Source organism: Natrix helvetica (genome assembly GCF_964273705.1).
Source record: "Natrix helvetica genome assembly, chromosome: 1".
Taxonomy (NCBI): domain Eukaryota; kingdom Metazoa; phylum Chordata; class Lepidosauria; order Squamata; family Natricidae; genus Natrix; species Natrix helvetica.
This window is the reverse complement of record NC_138548.1, coordinates 103,547,899-103,561,697: the sequence shown is the minus strand read 5'-3', so window position 1 is coordinate 103,561,697 and position 13,799 is coordinate 103,547,899.

Below are 13,799 nucleotides of genomic sequence, written 5' to 3'. Positions count from 1 at the left end.
TTTTTCTTTATCTTTGTTCAGTCATTTGGAGTACATACTTATAAACTCTAAGGAAGAAAAATGGGATGATATTGCTTATGCTGTGGCCTCTCTATTATATTCATACTTTGTGTAACATGAGTGACTGCGAGCATCAGATATCTTTACTCTTATGCATGTGATTTAAAACCTTGATTTTCCAGGATCTAAATCAGTGGCCTTCAACCTTTTGGGCACCAGGGACCAGTTCTGTGGAGAGAGATTTTTCCACAGACCACAGGGGGTATGGTTTCATGTGTTGCTTGCATGCTGTGATTGGGGCTTTGCGGACTGGTTTCTGGCATGCCCCAGACCGGTGCGGGTCCAGAGACGGGGTTGGGGACCCCTGATCTAAATTATACAGAGAGAGGCACTTTGCAACAGTCATTTTTCTTCTTTATAGAGTAACAAAGAGTGAAGCAAGTGTTCTTATTTCTATTTTAATTCATTGGATATCTGCTTGATAGCAACTGTGGAGAAGTAAAAGATGGGTTCTTATGTCACAAATTGACACAATACAGCCACAAGAGAGGAATCATTGGCAGGTTTACAGTAAGGTTTACAGAAGTGCAAAAAAAATTATGAAAGGGAAAAAGAAGGAAATCTCTAGTGATTGTGAATGCTCACTGGGACAGTAATACAGTATAACAAATGTATTTAAAAAGTATATAGTGGCTAACTGAAACATTAAACTGGAATATTCCACTCTAACATTTTGCTGTTCTGCCCATATATTTAACTTGAAATCAACATCTTGAAATAGGATAAGAGACTGGTTAGCTAGTTTGAATGTGATTAGTTAAGTATAAAGTGACCTACATTTCTCTCATCACAATCTTACTCAACTTACAGGAAAATATATAAAAATTATTAAAAACATTCATTTTTTTTATAAGCAGGATGTCCAAAGACAGGTCTTTCCACTTTTTCTGTTGCAATGTGTAGACATTTAAAAGTCAATGGTTATCAGATTCATCAAGACTACATATATTATGGCATAAACTTGTAAAGGAGAATTTACTTCATCAGGCACCTACATTTGGATATTGTGGGGTGGGGGGGAAATGGGGAAAAAATTTTGAAACTGAAAATTTCTGATAGTTTTTACTTAGCAACCGTCCTGGACAACAACTATTTGCAATTACAGCAATACTGTAAAAGTAACCATATGACCAATGCCTGCATTTATAACTTCTGTAGTATCTTTGTTATGTGTTTGCAATTACAATCTATTAATACCTATCCTATATAAAAACACTCTGTTGCTATCACATATTTTTCACTGACCATTTTAATGACCAGATTTGCCAGTCCCAATTACAGTCAGTAAATGAGGGTTACCTGTACGACCAGTTCCCAAATTAAATGTAAACCTTAATCCAAAATGGAAATGGAGCAGTATACAACAATTGTCGTAGCAAGACAGACATCTCTAACAGATATACCTGATTCAAAATCCTCTGCAAAGGTACTATTATGTAATTTGGGAGCTCTGGTGCCCTGCCAATGGTGTCACTATAGCAACCATGAAAACAAATGGGAAACAAGTTAACAAACATCTAGCTGAACTTAATGCAGCTGCAGGAGCACTCTGCCACTGTAAATCAAAGCAGTAGAAAATGTTGGCCACTATTTTTTTTAATAATGTATCTGATAGTTTCTTAGACCTTGAGCCTAATATTTAAGGTTTAAAACAATGATTGTTTAACCTGACACAGAAATTGTATCTTAACAGCCTATTGATGTTTTCTAATCACATGAAAGAATGAGCAATTATTCCCATAACTGGGTTTTGACTTTATAATTTTTCTGGGAAAAAGGGGCAGTGTTTTTTTAAGGAATTTATCTTAGAAAGATTATAGCTGCATGATTCTTAAAATATTTAATATAATCTAAGGTTTTTAAAGCAACTTCATTGTTTTTCAATATTTTTATTTATCTGGGGAAAAAAGTACCAAACATGCAGTTTATATTGTTTATTTTTAATTGGAATGCCTGTTTTGCTGATACAAAAGACTACAAAACAATTGATTGTAGAGGTAGCAAAAGATAAAGAATGACTAGGGAAAATAAAAATTTATACATTAAAGTCACATAAACATTTGACCCCATTTGATAGATAATAACTGATTTAAGCCCTACCTTGTAATTGCTTGGAATAGTAAAATAATATCCTCATTTATCTCTTGTCACTTAGCTGGTATATTACACAGTAATACATGAGATTGGGTATAATACATCACAATTATGTATAAATCACATGTAATATGATCATACACAAATATACATTACAAAATGTTATACACAACAATTGCAACAGAATGACTTATTGAATATGGTCAGCTGCCTCTCTGCAAATACACTATAATTAACATCTTTCAGTCTGGAAAAATATGTAAGGAAAATATGTAAATAGAGCTAAAAATATTGTTGTATCTTTGTAGTTCATTATATATTGCTGGGATACAATATTTTGAATTGAAATGTTCAGAGTAAAGGATGAAGAAACCAATACTAATTGCTTGGAAAATTTACTGAACAAGGTTACCAACATAAAGACATCAAACTTTTCTGAACTTTTCTAAAGGAAGGGTAGGACATAGATGTTGCCTTACACAATCTAGTATACATAGTCCATCAGGCAAAAATTGTTTATTCTGACTAGTGACTGCTCTCTAGGTTGGTGGCATGAAAATTATCTACTATCTACTACCTGAGTGTTTCATTAAGCTAATGCCAAAGATTAAAGGACATGCAGATAAATGCAGGTATTACTGTATGTGGCTTTCTTTTGAAAGGATACTTCTGAATTAAGTAGTATCAGGGATTAAGATTACTGTAGAATTAATCCTGATTATGCTACAAAGACAGAAATAAACTGCAGCTCTGGCAGCAAAATACAGAATAAGAGGTAGAAGAGAATCTAAAATTGTGCTGAAGATCTCAAAATGAGCTCTCTAAGATTGGAAGGGAGAGACAGGAATAGCAACTCTTACCTGGGGCCAATGAATAAACAAAACTGACTAGCACTACAACTTTGTTTTCTGAAAACATGGGTGCTATGAATGTGTTGCTCTCTTTTTTTTTCTGACAGTGACTAATTAATAAATCATCCATGTGTGTTTTAATGGAATCTTTATCCACAGTACTAAAATCTTCAAGGTCTATATACAGTTTTTATAGGTAGGTATTCAGTTCAATTCAGAATGAGAACTGCATGTTAAAGACAACACTTCTGGCCTTCACTCCCTTTAAAACCAGCACAGTACTCTTGTACCGACTTTATCAATATTTACTTTGTAAGATTATTGCTGCTAAATTTGCACATAGAAAGCCCACCCACAGGGGTAGCCATTAAATTTTAACCAACATTTTTGCTTAAGAGTGCAGCTCCTTAAAAAAAAAAGCAAAGCCTATGACCTCTTTAGGAAAAATAAACCCCAATAAAACTCTATATTATTAATGATTGAAATGAATCTTGCGCTTTGGCTTATGAGTGATACAGCCAGAAGATAACCTTTTCACCCTTAATTTGTTTTGGACAATTGTACCTCCAAAGTATGTGTGTGTGTGTGTGCTTGCGTGTGTGTGTTTGGTTTATTATTATTTTATTTTGCCTACATGAAGGAGTTACACATGGAGAGGAAATTCCCCTCCCCTGATTTCAATTCCACTAGCAGACTATTTTTTTCCTTTGTGTAGAGTAAACAGAAGCATACTTTTGGGCTTCATCTTTGATTGTCACGCAGGTGTTTTTGCTCAGGAGGAAACCCATTCTATTTGATGGGAATTATTTTTTAATAAATAGAGATGTAGCACTTACACTGTGCTTATACTTAACTATTCAGACATCAACTCTGCTGAATTCAGTCAGACTTGTTCTCACTTAAATATGTACGGTATATAAGATTGCAAGATTAACACATATTTATTTGTTTGAGATTGAAATATAGTAATTTTATACAAAAACCCCTATAATTTGTTTTTATTGCAGATAGACCATAAAAAATCAACTAGTCATACAACAATAAGCATACATTAAAAAAAAACTAGGTGCAAGTTAATTTTCAGCAGATCTATGCACACAGTAGCCTACACATTTAACATGTTGATTTAATTTATGATATATGCTTGGCCCAAATTTTCAAACAAATCACATGTGAGTTTGCCTGCATATATAATAAATTTAAAAATGAATAGAACTGTCAGGTCTACATTCCATTAACCTATAGAAATGAGTATCAGTTACTAGTGCTATAAAACATGTCTCTTCACTAAATTCCATCAGAAAGCCATCTGGCATTCAATAATATTGGGTATTTCTGACCAAGCTGCACCAAGCAGAAGAAGTTAACCAACAAGAACAGTTTCAAATCATACATATCATAGAATGTGCACCTGTAATAAGTAACATGGAACAGCCTGTAGGTTTTCTGATGTAGTTCGAACGTTGTCCAGTAGACTCTAAATTTCTGCCTGGAATTAAAGGATCAAGAAAACTCCAGTGATCTTAGGCTATGGCAGTCATACCATATTTGCAACACGCAACATGCATCTTGGTGAAGTTGCATTGATTTCCTGTTGCTCTCTAAGCCAAATCCAAGCAGTTGTTTTAATATAAAAATCCTTTATAGCTTCTCTGTTATACTACCAAAGAAGTTTAATTTGCCTTCTACAAGGGTACCTGAAAGACAACTAGAAATAACTAGAGATACGGTCTTTTCAGTGGCAGGAAGTGGCCACTGTGCAATTCACTCCTATGAGGGATATAATCATCAGCTTTATTTGATGAGGAATTTAAAACCTGGGAAGAACTTAATGTATATGAAAACCAACAACAATAAAAGTTCATTAGGCAGCTCATCCATCTCCCACAGCTGCCCCACCATTGGTTATTTGTTTCTCCTTGTCTCTGGGCCTATGGGTTCAGAAGGAAAGGCCAATCTGAAAGAGCAAGACTCTTCTGCTGCCTAATTTAAAATGCCCATGGAAAAAAGTCTCCAGAGGCAGCAGGGAAGTCACATGATTACACGAATCTAAGGTGGCCACAGGTAGTTGTCAAGATATGATGGTAATTGAGCCCATTTTACAGTCATAAGTCATGCTGGTCTTTTAGTGTGTTGTCATGTGACCATGTCTGATTTTACACACTTTTTAATGGTGGCCGTTCAGCAAATACCACAGTAATTGGCAACCCATAGCTTGCTATGGATGTTGTTTGTCAGAAAGCAGAAGTAACCATAGCCATGCATCTGCAGGATGCAGCAAACGGTTGTAAAGGCAGCCTAGTTGCTGACTATTCTACATGTGGTCATATGAGGTGGGGTTGGTGTAGGCTGTCAGAACTTGCTGTATGGGTCATAACTACCTTTTGGGGAGGATCTCTCCTAACTTCATAAATTGAAGACCACCTGTACTATGTCTCAAGTTAATCCCATCCCCTATGGTCACCTGACTCTGCCACCAATCAGATGGTCAGTGAAGTGGGTCAGAGTATACTCACAATCAAACTACCATGGCTTGTTATTTGCTTAAAGAATAAAATGTTAATTTCGTACTAGAACAACTAAGGATAACTTTAAGCAGCCTCAAGTAATGGTTATTATTCAACCAGCTATTGAAATCCATTGGGTGAATTTAGACTTGTCTCTCTCTCTCTCAGCCCAACCAACTGATCAGGTTGTGATTATGTGGAAAAATTACAGAAGGTGTACTATGCACAATGTCTAAAGCTTCTGATGGAAAGTCAGAATATAAAACTAACAATCAATCAACAATAATCTAAGTCCTTAAATCAAGCATATTTCGCCTAAGACTTTTAAAAACTACCAGGAGAGATTCCACTACTGCCAGAGCAAGTACAGGAAAATAATTAGAACCATTTCATGCTATGTTATATTAATACCGTATAATTTTCTCCTGAGAATTTTGCAAGGATCACAGCTCTTAAGTGTGTTGTTTTACCTTCCCTAATTAGGAAACTAGAGTTGTTCAATATACAATGTTGCTGATTAGCTTTGGTTAAGAATGTTTAGGAGCAGGAACAAACAATGTTATCAATCCAACAAAGGCTAAGATAATTAACACCCAAAGGTCACATTGCAATATATCTCTTAATGTTCACTTGTTTGCTTATCCACAGGCTGGTTTTGAAATTAGGTACCGGTATTATTGCATGCTGTATTCTTGTATTTAATTGTTTCTATGCAAAGAGCTTTCATTATTGAGGTGGTATGTAAATATTGAAGATAAATAATAAAGTATATTTATGTATTTATTTATTAAATTTATATGCTGCTTATCTCCCTGACAAGGCAACTCTGGGTGACATACATATCATAAAAAGATAAATAGAAAAATTTAACATTTTAAAACAATGCAATTTAAAAAAAATGAAATTACACATAAAACCAGAAGCAAAGGTGACAGATGAGGTCTTCTTACTCCGTCAACCACCTACAGAGGTAAGCATCCCTTTTGAGGCCTCAAGCCAACTGATAAAACATTTCAATGTTCTTATGGAAGGCCAAAAGTGTTGGTATAGTTCTCATATCCAATGGTGCAGTGTTCCACAGGGTCAGGGCCACAGCAAAAAAGGCTCTTCTCCTTGATCCTACACATCAGAATTCCTTGGCTAATAGGTCCCTTGCAAGCCTGCTGGTGTGAATGCAGTGGCTAGTACCATGGAGTGAGATGGCTCCTCAGATACTCTGGCCCCTTGCCATATCAGGCTTTAAAGGTAGTAACCAACCCCTTGAATTGGACTCAGAAGCAAATTGGTAACTAATGCAGCACATGCAACAGGAGTGTTACATACCACCCTAGAGTATGCCATTGCATTCTGCACCAGCTGTAGATTCCAAAAACTCTTAAAAACCATGTAGAGTGTGTTGCATTAATTGGACCAAGAGATGACTAGAGCATGAGTGGCTGTGCACACTAGGGCAGAATTGCCACATAACTTGATCATGTTGGTCCTAAAAAAGTCATTGTCCAGTGATAGATTTTGAATGTTGAGCATTTCCTCTTAGTCCTATAGCTCAGAAGGAAAACCCTGAATTTTATTTTATTTTATTTATTTTATTTTATTAAATTTATAGACCGCCCCCTATCCCCGAAGGGACTCGGGGCGGTGTACAGACACCACATTAAAACCTAATATAAAATAGATACACTTAAAAACCAATTAAACTATAAGGCTGTACAAGGTAATAAAAGTTAAAAATTAACTAAAAACAACCCCCAAAATTTAAAAGTACAGAATTGAGGGACTAGATCGGGATTAGGCCAAGCCTGCTAAGCTAAACAGGTGGGTCTTGAGCATCTTATGGAAGGAGCGGAGATCAGTGATTGTTCTGATGTCACGGGGGAGGTCATTCCAGAGGGTCGGGCCCATCACAGAGAAGGCCCTCCTCCTGGGCGTCGCCCGCTGACACTGCCTCGTGGACGGAACCCGGAGGAGCCCCTCCCTGTGAGAACGGATCGGTCAAAGGGATGTATGGGGCAGGATACGATCCCGCAAGTACCTTGGTCCTGTGCCATGGAGCGCTTTAAAGATGATAACCAATACCTTGAAACGCACCCGAAAAGCCACAGGTAGCCAGTGTAGCCCGCGCAGGAGAGGTGTTACGTGGGAGTACCTAGAGACTCCCGCAACAACCCACGCGGCCGCATTCTGAACTAGCTGCAGCCTTCGAGTGCATCTCAGGGGGAGCCCCATGTAGAGAGCATTACAGTAGTCCAGCCGAGACGTCACAAGTGCATGGGTGACTGTGTGGAGGGCATCCCGGTCCAATAGGAGACGCAATTGGCGCACCAGGCGAACCTGGTGAAACGCCCCCCTTGCCACGGCCGTCACATGGTCATCCATTGACAGCCGGGCATCTAGGAGGACGCCCAAATTGCGAACCCGATCCATGGGGGCCAGCTGTTCGCCCTCAGTGGCCAGTGATGGGCATAGCTGGTTGAACCGGGGTGCCGGTAACCACAGCCACTCCGTCTTGGATGGGTTGAGCCTGAGTCTGTTACCTCCCATCCAGATCCGCACGGCTTCTAGGCACTGGGACATCACTTCGATGGCATTGTTGGGGTGGTTCAGGGTAGAAATGTACAGCTGGGTATCATCAGCGTACAGATGGTAGTCTACCCCGAATCCATGGATGATCTCGCCCAGCGGCTTCATATATATGTTGAACAGGAGAGGTGAGAGGACCGACCCCTGGGGCACTCCGCAGGTGAGCAGCCTCAGGGTCGACCTCTGCCCCCCTGTCAACACACATTGCGCTCGGCCAGAGAGGTAGGAGAACCACCACAAAACGGTGCCCCTCACCCCCAGCCCCTCCAGACGATGCAATAGGATACCATGGTCGATGGTATCGAAAGCCGCCGAGAGGTCTAATAGGACCAGGATGGAGGAACAGCCCCCATCTCTGTCCCTCCAGAGATCATCCACCAACGCGACCAAAGCCGTCTCCGTGCTATGGCCGGGCCGGAAACCGGACTGGTGCGGGTCTAGATAATCCATTTCTTCCAGGTGGCATGGGAACTGTTGTGCCACCACACTCTCTACAACCTTCGCCAAAAAGCAAAGGTTGGAGACGGGACGATAATTAGACAATATAGCCGGGTCCAGGGAAGGCTTCTTGAGTAGGGGCCTCACCACCGCCTCTTTTAAGACGTCCGGCAAGAACCCCTCTCTAAGAGAAGCGTTGACTAGTTCCTGGAGCCAGCCTCGTGTAACCTCCCAGGATGCCAGTATAAGCCAGGAGGGACACGGGTCCAGTAAACATGTGGTGGCTCGCAGTCGCCCACGCAACCTGTCCATATCATCGGAAGTAACAGAGTCAAACTCCTCCCAGCCTAATCCCTCAAGACCACCTCCGACGTCTCTTCTGGACCACTAAAGGGGACCCATTCGCTGCGAATCTGAGCGATTTTGTCCTGCAGATATTCCCCAAACTCCTCTGCTCTACCCTGTAAAGGGGCTTCCACAGCCTCTGAAAAAGGAGGGAGCGGGTCACCCTAAACAGGGCGGCAGGGCGGTTATCTGCGGACGCAATAAGAGTGGCACAGTACTGACGTTTGGCCACTCTCAATGCCACAAGGTAAGTCCGTAAATGGGCTCTCACCTGTGATCGGTCAGATTCAGAGCGTGACGATCTCCATCTGCTCTCTAGGCGTCTCTTTCGGCGCTTCATCATCCTCAGCTCCTCGGTGAACCAAGGGGCCAGGGTGGATCGCTGCCGCGAGAGAGGCCGCAAAGGCGCAACCCGGTCCAAGGCCCCCGCGGCCGCACTATTCCATGCAGCCACTAGGTCCTCCATCCGGGCGCGGGTCAGGGCTACAGGACATGGCCCAAGCTCCATCTGGAACCTATCAGGCTCCATCAGGCGCCTGGGGCGGAACCATGTAGAACATTCCGGTTCCGCCTCCCCGCGATGGGGGGTATCGGATGGAAAGTCAAGCCGGAGAAGTGAGTGATCTGACCATGACAAGGGTGCAACGACTAGATCTCCTACTCCCAGATCACTCCTCCACTGGCCAGAGATAAAAATAAGGTCCAGTGTGTGACCTCCCTCATGTGTGGGGCCCTGAACTACTTGGGTCAGGTCCATGGCTGTCATGGAAGCCATGAACTCCCGAGCTACCTCGGATGTTTCCCCTACCGATGGAAAGTTAAAGTCCCCCATGACCAAAAGTCTGGGGGTCTCAACCGCCATCTCGGAGATCACCTCGAGGAGCTCGGGCAGGGCCGCTGATGCATAGCGAGGAGCCAAGTATACAATCAGCAAGCCCAACTGCCTCCCTGGGCCCCACTTCACACACAGGGACTCACACCCGGTTATCTGTGGCACAGTGGACTCTCTCGGCTCAAGACCTTCCCTTATAATGACCGCTACCCCACCACCCCTGCCCTGGGCCCATGACTGATGGAATGCACGGTAGCCTGGTGGGCACATTTCCACGAGGGGGAGACCTCCCTCGTGACCCAGCCAGGTCTCCGTTATCCCCGCCAGGTCCGGCTCCCCCTCTAAGACCAAGTCATGAATGAGGGGGGCTTTATTAGAGGCGGACCTGGCATTGCATAGCATCAGTCTCAGGCCCCAGCTCTGTAGGACCTGACCACCTAGGTTGCGGGGGCTGGGACAGGAGACCGGCCGACTCCAGCGACCCCGGTCTCCCAGCCGGCTATAAGATCTCTGTCTGCCGTTTATTATCATTATTCAAATGAGAACTCTTGTCTCATGTGAGAACAGCCTAATCTGGACAAAGTTTTGAAATCTAATTCAATACTCTATCCCCACATTCTCTTAGGTAGTAAATAACATTTGTTCCTCTTTTTATAAGTTTACTTAGAATTTTGCCCCATTATTTTTTCATTTTTCCCCACTGACTTATTGAATACAATGTACCAATTTACTTATAGTGGAATCTATCTTTATCTGATTGGTGCATCTTATGTATTGTACTTCTGTTACAGGTAGTCAACCTGTGGTCATCCATGTGTTAGCAATTTTATATGCTGACATTTCTCCAGAAATATGGTTAGTAGCAAGGGACACTGGAAGTTGTCATTCAATCTACAAACATCTCCTTAACTTTCTTTATCAGTTATTAAAGGATACTTCCACATGATCCAGACTTTTTTTAAACTCAGATTTTTTTTCTGACATGATGTGAAAGAAGTATTTTCTATGTTTTCCTACCACCATAAATCTATTTATGCTTACAGAGGATCTGGACTCTGGTTCTCTCCAGAAACATTCCGTAGTAACACCAAATAGTTAGAAAAAGACACAAGGATTTCTTGGTGTACTGTTATTGATACAGAATCCAGTGGATCAGGACCTGTATAAAACAAACTGTATTGGGTCTGAGAGATGGTTAAAACTTTTCTGACAAAACTTACTTTCTCTCCAAGCTCCAAACCTGGAACACGTGTGATGGAGTAGTTGATAGAAACTTCTTTCATCAGCTGAGAAATCTCTTGTCCTGCAGTAAACTGTTAAGAACAGTAGCAGCGCAATCTAGCCAGGGGGAGAAACTGGGGTTTTAAACTAATGGAGGCAGTGTCAGACCATCTCATGCAAGGCACACCTCTTTTGTTTGTGCATGCCACGTTCAGTACCTCTCTCCAACTTTATTACTGGAGCAGACTATTTTGGCATAATTTGTGCTGTTTCCTGGTTGTCCAAGAGCCTTCAATGGTTATCTTGGAAAAGCCAGTGAGTGAGATCAGTCCAAATATATTGCAAGTGGCCCCATTATGCATGAATGACTCGTTAATGGTATTTATATTTCTATCAAGTGTCTCTGGTAAAAAGCAGTTCATATACTTAGGAAATAAAATATTGTGTATCGTAAATTGTACTTACAATGTTGCAGCACCTGTTTAGATGGCAGCATTAGTCCTACACAAATCATGTTTTTTTGAAAGACTTAAAAAAACTTCTCACTCTTAAGAGTCAAAACATAGAACAATTATGATTGTAATTATTATATTAATAGTATATAAAGTGTACTTTCCCCTTTCCAGCAGACCAGTATTGACCCCTTCGCTCTGTGTTCTTTTATATTTCCTTTTGTCACAACATATTTAGAAAATCAGTTAGAATTGCAGCAAAAAACGTCACTTTCAGATGACAATTTTATTGTTCATATAAATTTGTCATTATAGAAGCGGAAGGGGCCTCTGGATTTATTTAATCAAACCCTTTGCTGATCTTGGAAATTTAGTAGATTATTCTACGCAGGTTATCTGATCTTTCACAAAAAACAATTAGATGGTAATAATTTCTGAAAAACCGTAAATGAATGGTTCTTCAGATAAGGTGCATAAAACCAATGAACAGCACAATGACATATGCAGGCAAATGCAGGTAACAGTGATTTAACAATAGAACACATTCCTCTGTAAATCAATAAAACAATTAAACAAAATATCAATATAGTGTCATGTTTCTTTTAACCCAGAAGAATGGAAGAATGCTAGAAAGAACAAATGAAAAAAAGTTCTTCAGATTGTAGGAAGTTATCACCTAGCCCTCTCCCAGAAAAATGAAATATCCTAGGAAATATTGATAAGGCAGAATATTATATTTTCCTGGATGTGAAAAAGGGAGAAACACATTTTAAACACTAAATTCCTACAGCTTCCTGCCCATCCCCACTTTGTCAATGGGCCATTAAGAAGGCCAAGCTAGTCCACTTTACATAATAAAGAGTTCTCCTCTTCAGCTGTGATGGGATTAAGGCAGGATAATAAGCCTTTACTCAACTGACCACATGGCATCTGAACTCAATCAAACCTGAATTCAAAACAGCCTAGAGGGTTGCCCTTGCATGGGCCCATGTGAGTCTGGCAACCAATCAGAATACATTTCTTACACAGGAACAGGAAACAGATAGGTGGGGCAGAACAGATTATAAAAATCCCTGCAAGCCCTTCTTCTTGTCTGCTCTTCTCCTTCTCTTCCCTTCTCTTCTCTTCTCCACCAACATTGAAGCATGTGATCACCTTTGCTGTTCAGGGCTCAGGCCATGTGGTCCTGTCCACCATTAAAACCATCTTTCCAAGCAGCTTCCATGTCTCCAGTGTCTTTTTCCCCACTTGGAGCCGAACCCAGAAGGACATTTCTCCCAACAATACCTTTCCCATTTCTGTTCCAGTATCTTCAACTGGTATTCTGTTTTTCTTGCTCCACGTGTAGCTTCCCCCCCCCCCTTTAGTGTCAGTTTTTGATTCCTAGAGACACCTTGGACAATCCCTGCAGTTTTCTTGGCAATGTTTTTTGAAGCCATTTGCCACAGCCTTCTAAGATCCAAGATCGCTCAATTGGCTTTTTGCTTAAGACAGGAATAGAGCTTAGACTCTTAGTTTCTAGCCTGGACCCTTAACTAGTACATCAAAACTACTTTCCAGTTTATTATTACATTTGTAATTTTAAAAGCTTGTAATCTCAGCACTTGTATGTTTCCTATTTTTTGACTGGCTCCCTTGGGAAATAGCTTCCAGGGAACTATTAAGCACAATTCAAGCAAGGCAGGGTTTGGATTTGATCAGCATACAAAAAGGTGTTTAGTTAATTTGTAGTTTAGTGTATTGCACATACCAATGAGTTAATTCAGCAAATTATGGTTTAATTAGCCTGGGGTTATGTAAATACAATTCTTATTGAGGCTTTGCTAAGGTAACAAAACAATTGAAGTCACATCCTAATCACAGGAAGCAAGAGTTCAGAATCTGGCTCAGTCTTTGACAAATGCTACCATGCACTTAGAAAAAAACCCTAATTTTTAGTTTTCTTGATTTATACAGTATATGGTTGGTTGATTTTGATCAACATACAATGACCATGCAGATTATGGTTCATTTAATAAGCTAGAGGTAAAACAGTGGCTTAGTAAGGGGTGAACACAGCTACTTAAGCATAAAGTTAAATATATAAACATGCACGTGCCAAATTTTAGATATACATTAATCTTTATTGTGAATGGGTGAAGGTTGTAAACACTTCAGAGATGAATGCAGAAATCAGTGATTATGTTTCCCCTTAAGCAGCACAAGTGATTATCACAAGTCATTCTCAACATACATGTTGACAATTAGATATTTGTCTTTGATATTTATTTGATTTTAAGTAAACATACATTAGAATTTCTGATATATTGTTCACAGACTTTTAAAATCAGCCATAGTTTATCTTCAGAGACAAAAGTAAAAACGTCTTGGTTTCGGTATATTAACCTTAAATTTGTGTCCACTGAGCCCGTTTTATTTA